The following is an 8,633-nucleotide window of genomic DNA, read 5'->3' as shown; positions in this document are numbered from 1 at the left end:
ATTTTTGACTGCCGTGGGAACCTGAAAATCTATGTGGGAACGTATCTTTCTCACCTCTGCGCCGACGTGGGAAATAAAAGTTGCAATTCTTGCAGGAGGTCATTAGATAGGGTGACTGGCTGGATGTGGCTAGGCTTTATAAGCATTCATGCGGGGGTTATAAATCTCTTGAGGCAAGAACAAGTGTCAATCATGGCCATCGGCCAGAGAAGCCCCTAGATTGCAACAGACCTCACGCTTTGCCATAAAGTACTCACAGCGTTTTATGACTTCCAAGGTGCTCATAACTTCTTACATTGTTGTTTACATAGCTTATAGTGGAAAGTACCATCTAATTGTTATTGTTGATAATAATTTAAACATATTAGTATATACCGTAAGTGTTTTTGGTAGATTTGATTGTGAATAAAATATTGGGGAGTAGTATCAAGTTGTTATTGTTGATATAACATACAGCATCAAATTGTTGCTGTTTGCTGATTTATACGTGATATGACAGATATGTAAACAATTTTAACACAACTGGTGTAATGTGTGTTTGCATTCGAAAGCGAGCACATTTATTAAATGAGTACCTGCCTCAAGGACATTCAATTCTACATTTCCGCAGAGACCTTCTTGTACATTTATGATGATGTATCATGGTTCATGTACTTGGTGAGACGTGTGTCTTGTCTTTGGAGCACCCATTTTCACAGGGTTGAACAAAGAAACAATGGCTGGCAAGGAAGGTGTACTTAGCTCAGAGGAATAGTAGGGTGAACAAGTATTGTTATATTATATATATATTCTTTGTGATTACTGGTCAATTAATTTATACATTTATAATTAGAAGGTTTTGTTATCTGTGTAACAAACTTTTTTTATTTTTGATGGTGTGGTTTTCATATAAGTCTTTGTCTCTCCAACCACACCTGCACACTTAAAAAAAAAATGTATTCGTTTTTTTCTGTATTGGTTCTTTATCACTTGGTTTCTTTGGTGCAAATACGTTTTACTTAAACTAAACTTAATCTTAACAAATTAAGTGTAGAATTAGATAGGTTAACTTATAGATAATAGATAATTCTCGAAAAGCCACAAAATCTAAAAGTCTAACCTACATAATTCTAACAGTAAATACTGAAAATATGACATTGCATAATTCACTCTAATTATATTTTCAGAATATATGAGATGAAAAGGCACAGAACCAGTGGCAAGAGTTTTTAATGTATCACATACATACGGTCCATCGTTTTATATAATTTAACATTTATTCTCACTCTTTTTTATTACTGCACATGTAAAGTAAATTGTGGTACATGCATCAGAAACCTGTTGTGTTTAGGTAAGTGGCAAGGGTGGCCTCACTCACAGGTTAAGAATTCCTCCCGAGAAACTGGCTCTATTGGAGGTTTACAGCCTGAAACATCTGTTGTAATTTTTGTCAAATTGAACTTTTATTACCTGGTCATTAAAGCCGTGGCAATGACAAAACCAGATGGGCTCCGCTGCTCTTACAACTGCTGTGTTTTTATGGTGTTGGTGAAAATTGAACCAAAGGGAGCCCTCTGCATTATAAAATTAAGGCAATCATTCTCACATTCCGCAGACAAGGGGATCAGTATGGAGATTCGCAGCGTGGGGGCGGTCGGGGTGGTGGGGCCACTCGGTACCGGGGTAAGAGGTGGGGGTCGGCTGGGTAACACACGCATCCAGAACCACCCTGAGAGAAAGTGCTCCCGTTCACTGGGAGGGAGGGAGGGAGGGAGGGTCCAATGATGGGGAAGAGGGGGAGGAGGAGGGATGGACTGGGAGTCACTTGGGTGTTTATTAGGTAACATGGAGGCAAAAAGGATGGATGTAGGAGGAGAGAGATTTGGCCTAAAGAGAGAGGGGAGAGCAAGTTTGGGGGTTTGGAGGGTGATGGGGGAGTAGTAGGGGGGACACAGATGTGGTAGTTATTACAGGACAGCTTCCACTGTGTAAACACCCTGTGAGGTGTACTATTACATCCGTCTTTCCCTGTTTACGTTCTCAGCATAGGCCTTATAAAAGCGTTTCAAGGCTCAATTGAGTATTTTATGCACATTTTACTTGATGTAGAAAAGTATTTTGATACTTAAAGGGAGAATAGGTTTTCTGAGGGAGCAAGACCTTCATCAGTGCCATTAAGCCTTGTGACAGTGCGACCATTGCAGTGAGCCAACCAATCTCTTTAGAGGAAGACGAGACAATGGTTGCTTTTATTTCTCCGCCGCACATTCCTATGGAAGAATGGAACTTGCCCACCCGCCTTGCAAATGAATCAGAAGCAGACAAACTCCATGTCTGGGTCACATTACATCCCAGAGTCATAGGTAATGTTACGGAACTTTTCCATATTTCTCCCCCCACCACTTCCCTCTGCTCTTCTGTTTTGTTTTGAGTTCCATAATAAGTGAGAGAGTATCAATATAGGAAATGTACACATTTGTCAATGGGCTATTGGAATTCATCACCAACGCATAAAAGGCGATGGTGAAATGGGAAAATGTACACACGGTTATACTCCTACTCCGTGTGCCAAAAATAGCAGTAATTGGGGATAATTTAACCCTATATTCCTTGTTTTCAGTCTCTAAATAGGAGTTAGCATGCATGAGAAACTACTGCCTGCATTCCTGCTGGTTGACTTTATCATTCTTGAGGTGTCAAAAGGTTGTCAGAGTGATCTCTCTATTGGAAACGCACCAGGAGACCTGTTTCCTCTTTTGCTAGGCCTGCAGTTCGCAGGTTCACAGCGACGGACTTGCTCATGTTACAGGATGTACATCCAGACTGGGGAAGGACACGACTCCGACACGACTCCCAGACAACCGCCCAACCCTATTCTAGTTTACATTATGTGGCTTAGGTTTTGTGTCTGTGATATAAAATATATGCTTATGTGATATTATATGCACTATGTAGCCTAATATCGGTGCAATTGGTTGGAAAATGTTCTGTTGGTATATTCCTTATGCAAATTTGCTGACACTGTATGTGCCTGGGCATGCTTCTGCGCTTATTGTAGCAAATGTTAGGCTACACATAGGCCACTTGATTTTAATGCACACAAAGCATACTGAAACTGCGGTGGGACATATTCATTTATGTGACATAATGTCTATTATATCTTTAGAGTCTAAGACTTGGGGGGGGGTGCTAAACTGACATATGGAATTGTTTTAAGATGGTCATACTATTTGATGTTAAAAAGTATTTGATAAAATATTGATTTTAAAGTACAGTCAAAAATTAAATCATGAGAAACATAGTTTTGAAGTGTGTTTCCTAACTCTGGGAGATTTTTTTTTAAATCAGGAAATATCTATACACTACTGGTCAAAAGTTTTAGAACATCAACTCATTCAAGGGTTTTTCTTTATTTTTACTATTTTCTACATTGTAGAATAATAGTGAAGATATCAAAAATATGAAATTATACATAACCAAAAGAGTGTTGAACAAATCTAAATATATTTTGTATTTGAGATTCTTCAAAGTAGCCACCCTTTGATTTGATCACAACTTGGCACACTCTTGGCATTCTCTCAACCAGCTTCACCTGGAATGCTTTTCCAAAAGTCTTGAAGGAGTTCCCACATATGCTGAGCACTTGTTGGTTGCTTTTCCTTCACTCTGCAGTCCGACTCTTCCCAAACCATCTCAATTTGGTTGATATTGGGTGATTGTGGAGGCCAGGTCATCTGATGCAGCATTCCATCACTCTCCTTCTTGGGCAAATAGCCCTTACACTGCCGAGAGGTGTGTTGGGTCATTGTCCTGTTGAAAAATAAATGATAATCCCACTAAACCCAAACCAGATGGTATATCGCTGCAGAATGCTGTTGTAGCCATGCTGTTTAAGTGTGCCTTGAATTCTAAATAAATCACAGACAGTGTCACCAGCAAAGCACCCCCACACCATAACACCTCGTCCTCCATGCTCTACGGTGGGAAATACATATGCAGAGATCATACGTTCACCCACACCGTGTCTCAATTTCATCTGGAGCCAAAGGACACATTTTACTCCGGTCTAATATCCATTGCTCGTGCTTCTTGACCCAAGCAAGTCTCTTCTTATTATTGGTGTCCTTTAGTAGTGGTTTCTTTGCAGCAATTCGACCATGAAGGCCTGATTCACACAGTCTTTTCTGAACAGTTGATGTTGAGGTGTGTCTGTTACTTGAACTCTGTGAAGCATTTATTTGGGCTCTAACTTCTGAGGCTGGTAACTCTAATGAACTTACCCTCTGCAGCAGAGGTAACTCTGGGTCTTCCATTCCTGTGCCGGTCCTTATGAGAGCCAGATTCATCATAGCGCTTGATGGTTTTTGCGACTGACCATGTCTTAAAGTAATTATGGACTGTCGTTTCTCTTTGCTTATTTGAGCATGAAGCTGGTTGAGAGAATGTGTGCAGAGCTGTCATCAAGGCAAAGGGTGGCTATTTGAAGAACGTCAAATATAAAATATATTTTGATGTGTTTAACACTTTTTTGGTTACTACATGATTCCAAATGTGTTATTTCACAGTTTTGATGTCTTCACTATTATTCTATAATGTTGAAAATAGTCAAAATAAAGAAAAACCCTTGAATGAGTAGGTGTTCTACAACTTTTGACCGGTAGTGTATATCCATTTTTTTTACACACATTTAACCCTTTTTTGGGGGGTAGGCACAAAACTACCTTCATACGTCCATTCGTTTTTAAAAATCCGATACTGGTTACCTTCAGATGAGTCCCTTGATACTTGTGGGGGTCATAGAGCAAAAAGGAGAACACCATCATTTGTAGGTCAAACCCTTTGTAGGTCAAACCGTTCGGACGCTACAGACGTTTTTGTGATTTGACAAACACCGCTGGAGCTCTGCCACTTTTCACCGCAGATGTGGATGTGGTGGATTGAGACGCATCCAATGCAAAATAACAGATATCTCTACCTTAAACTGATGGATTTTGATGGGGATTTTTTGTTATACAACCAGTGCGTCAATCAACTCTGGGGAGATATAGCCTTATATATTTGCAATTGGTTGGGAAATGTTTAGTAAAAATATTTTCCATACAGGTCCTCTACCGGGTAGCAAAGCCAGGCATAGAAACCCCAGAAATCATTTTTGCCCCCCCCCCCAGTTATGTTTCTCAATTAACATAACAAATGGTATATGATTAACCATGCCAATATAGCGCTGCCGGGCCTGCCAGTAGCGCAGACTGGGACAGAGGTTATATGCCAGGTGTGTGCTTATGATATGAGGAGGTGTGAGGGAGATATAATAATGTAATGTTTAGTAGTTAGAATCCCAAAATGCATTCTGATTGGGCACCTAGCCATGCAATATAAATATATATATATTTTTTATCTACCAGCTGGTGCTGAAACGGTGACAAATATACATATATTTGGATGGTTTTCTTTCATTGATCCCTATATTCTGCACCTGTTCTCTCTATGTGTATTTGAATTAAAGTTACACCGTATTTAAAGGGATGGCCTAAGATAAATGTAATGAAACTCCTATTGAATGAAAACTCCACAAGAAATTCTGTTGGCTAGCAAGTAGGAGGGTTTTCAGTGGTTTAATTAAATGTATTCAGCACACACAAGGGAACCACGCCTGCAAATCCCATTAAGCACCTAAATAAGGGAAGACTGAATACCAACTACTGAGGAGTGCGTAGGAAAGGTGTGCATAGGAAAGGGCCCTTACAGAGCATTATTGAACGGCATATGTCACACTTTAAATGAAGTATATCTTGAAAAGGTCTAGTAGTTGGTCCCATGTTTCATGAGCTGAAATAAAAGATCCCAGAAATTTTCCAGTGTATTTCTCACAAATTGTGCGCACAAATTTGTTTACATCCCTGTTACTGAGCATTTCTCCTTTTCCAAGACAATCCATCCACCTGACAGGTGCGGCATATCAAGAAGCTGATTAAACATCATGATCATTACACACGTGCACCTTGTGGGTGGGCCTACGACCTCCCAGGTCCGCCCACGGCTGCGCACCTGCCCATTCAGGTGAAATTCATTGATTAGGTCCTAATTAAGTGATTTCCTTTTATATGAACTGTAACTCAGTAAAATAGTTGTAATTGTTGCATGTTGCATTTATATGTTTGTTCATTGGGCATGTATAATATAAGCCAATTATTATGGAAATACACTATTTTGCCGAGAGTGTATAAGCAGGTTATATCAAATGAAATTAAATGAAATAGTTTTTGTCACGTGTGGACTAACAGTGAAATGGTTACTTACGGCCCGTCCCAACAATGCAGAAAGAAAATACAGAAATAATAGAAAAAGTAAAGCACGTAGTAATAAAAGTAATAATAGATACACAATTAGTAACGATAACTTGGCTATTTACAAGGACTACCAATGCTGAGTCGATGTGCAGGAGTACGAAGTAATTGAGGTAGATACAGTTGAAGTCGGAACTTTACATACACCTTAGCCAACTACATTTAAACTCCGTTTTTCTCAATTCCTGACATTTAATTCATGTACAAATTCCTAGTCTTAGGTAAGTTAGGAACACAACTTTATTTTATGTGAAATGTGAAATGTCGTAGAAAAATAGTAGAGAGAATGATTCATTTTATCTTTTATTTCTTTCATCACATTCGCAGTGGGTCAGACGTTTACATACACTCAATTAGTATTTGGTAGCCTTGCCTTTAAATTGTTTAACGTTGGTCAAACTTTTCGGGTAGCCTTCCAACAACCTTCCCACAATAAGTTGGGTGAATCTTTGCTCATTCCTCCTGACAGAGCTGGTGTAACTGAGTCAGGTTTGTATGCCTCCTTGCTCGCACATGCTTTTTCAGTTCTGCCTAAAAAAATGTCTTATAAGGTTGAGGTCAGGGCTTTATGATGGCCACTCCAATATCTTGACTTTGTTGTCCTTAAGCCATTTTCCCACAACTTTGGAAGTATGCTTGGGGTCATTGTCCATTTGGAAGACCCATTTACCACCAAGCTTTAACTTCCTGACTGATGTCTTGAGATGTTGCTTTAATATATCCACATAATTTTCCGACCTCATGATGCCATCTATTTCGTGAAGTGCACCAGTCCCTCCTGCAGCAAAGCACCCCCACAACAAGATGCTGCCACCACTGTGCTTCAGGGTTGGGATGGTGTTCTTCGGCTTGCAAGCCTCCCCCTTTTCCCTCCAAACATAACGATGGTCATTATGGACAAACAGTTCTATTTTTGTTTCATCAGACCAGAGAACATTTCTCCAAAAAGTTTGATCTTTGTCTCCAAGTGCAGTTGCAAACCGTAGTCTGGCTTTTTTTATGGTGACTTTAGAGCAGTGGCTTCTTCCTTGCTAAACGGCCTTTCAGGTTATGTCGATATAGGACTTGTTTTACTGGGACTATAGATACTTTGTGCCTGTTTCCTCCAGCATCTTCACAGGGTCCTTCACAAGGTCCTTTGCTGTTCTGGCACTTTTCGCACCAAAGTATGTTAATCTCTAGGAGACAGAACGAGTCTCCTTCCTGAGCGGTATGACGGCTGTGTTGTCCCATTGTGTTTATACTTGCGTACTATTGTTTGTACAGATGAGTGTGGTACCTTCAGGCATTTGGAAATTGCTCCCAAGGATGAACCAGACTTGTGGAAGTCTACAATTTTTTTTCTGAGGTCTTGGCTGATTTCTTTTGATTTTCCCATGATGTCAAGCAAAGAGGCACTGAGTTTGAAGGTAGGCCTTGAAATACATCCACAGGTACACCTCCAATTGACTCAAATGATGTCAGTTTGCCTATCAGAAGCTTCTAAAGCCATGACATCATTTTCTGGTATTTTCCAAGCCGTTTAAATTCACAGTCAACTTAGTGTATGTAAACTTCTGACCCACTGGAATCGTGATACAGTGAAACTTAAATAAGTGAAATAATCTGTCTGTAAACAATTGTTGGAAAAATTACTTGTGTCATGCACCAAGTAGATGTCCTAACCAACTTGCCAAAACTATAGTTTGTTAACAATAAATCTGTGGAGTGGTTGAAAAACGAGTTTTAAAGTCTCCAACCTAAGTGTATGTAAACTTCCGACTTCAACTGTATGTACATATAACTAGGTATAAAGTGACAGATAGTAAACAGTAACAACAGCATATGTGAAAATTAGACCAAAAGGGGTCAATGCAGCTATTTCGTTAGTCTTATGGCATAGGGGTAGACGCTGTTCAGGATCCTTTTGGTTCCAGACTTGGTTCATCATTACCGAATGATTTGCGGTAGCAGGGAGAACAGTCTATGACTTGGGTGGCTGGATTCTTTGACCATTTTGTAAAGCCTGCTTCATATATCAAATCGTTACTTTATATAAGCAGGTTATAAGTGTTATTTTAAAAATAGAAGCCTAGAAAATCTCAAAATGTACACACATTAACGACCCATAGAAACCAGCCAATAGCCTTGGGTCATTAGAATTGAATGATCCATCCACACATCTGAAGTAGCCTCCTGTCAACACCATCACAGACTTTCAGAGAGAAGCCCTTAGCTAGTGAGCTCTTCTTCTCTTTTGTGTGTAAACAACAGTTGTCTTTGTGTAAACAACAGTCGAGAGAGGCACTCTTGACCAAACAAAGATGT

The sequence above is a fragment of the Oncorhynchus gorbuscha genome, linkage group LG18 (genome assembly GCF_021184085.1).
Source record: "Oncorhynchus gorbuscha isolate QuinsamMale2020 ecotype Even-year linkage group LG18, OgorEven_v1.0, whole genome shotgun sequence".
Classification (NCBI taxonomy): domain Eukaryota; kingdom Metazoa; phylum Chordata; class Actinopteri; order Salmoniformes; family Salmonidae; genus Oncorhynchus; species Oncorhynchus gorbuscha.
The sequence above is the reverse complement of the archived record's forward strand: the minus strand, read 5'-3'. Positions refer to the sequence as shown.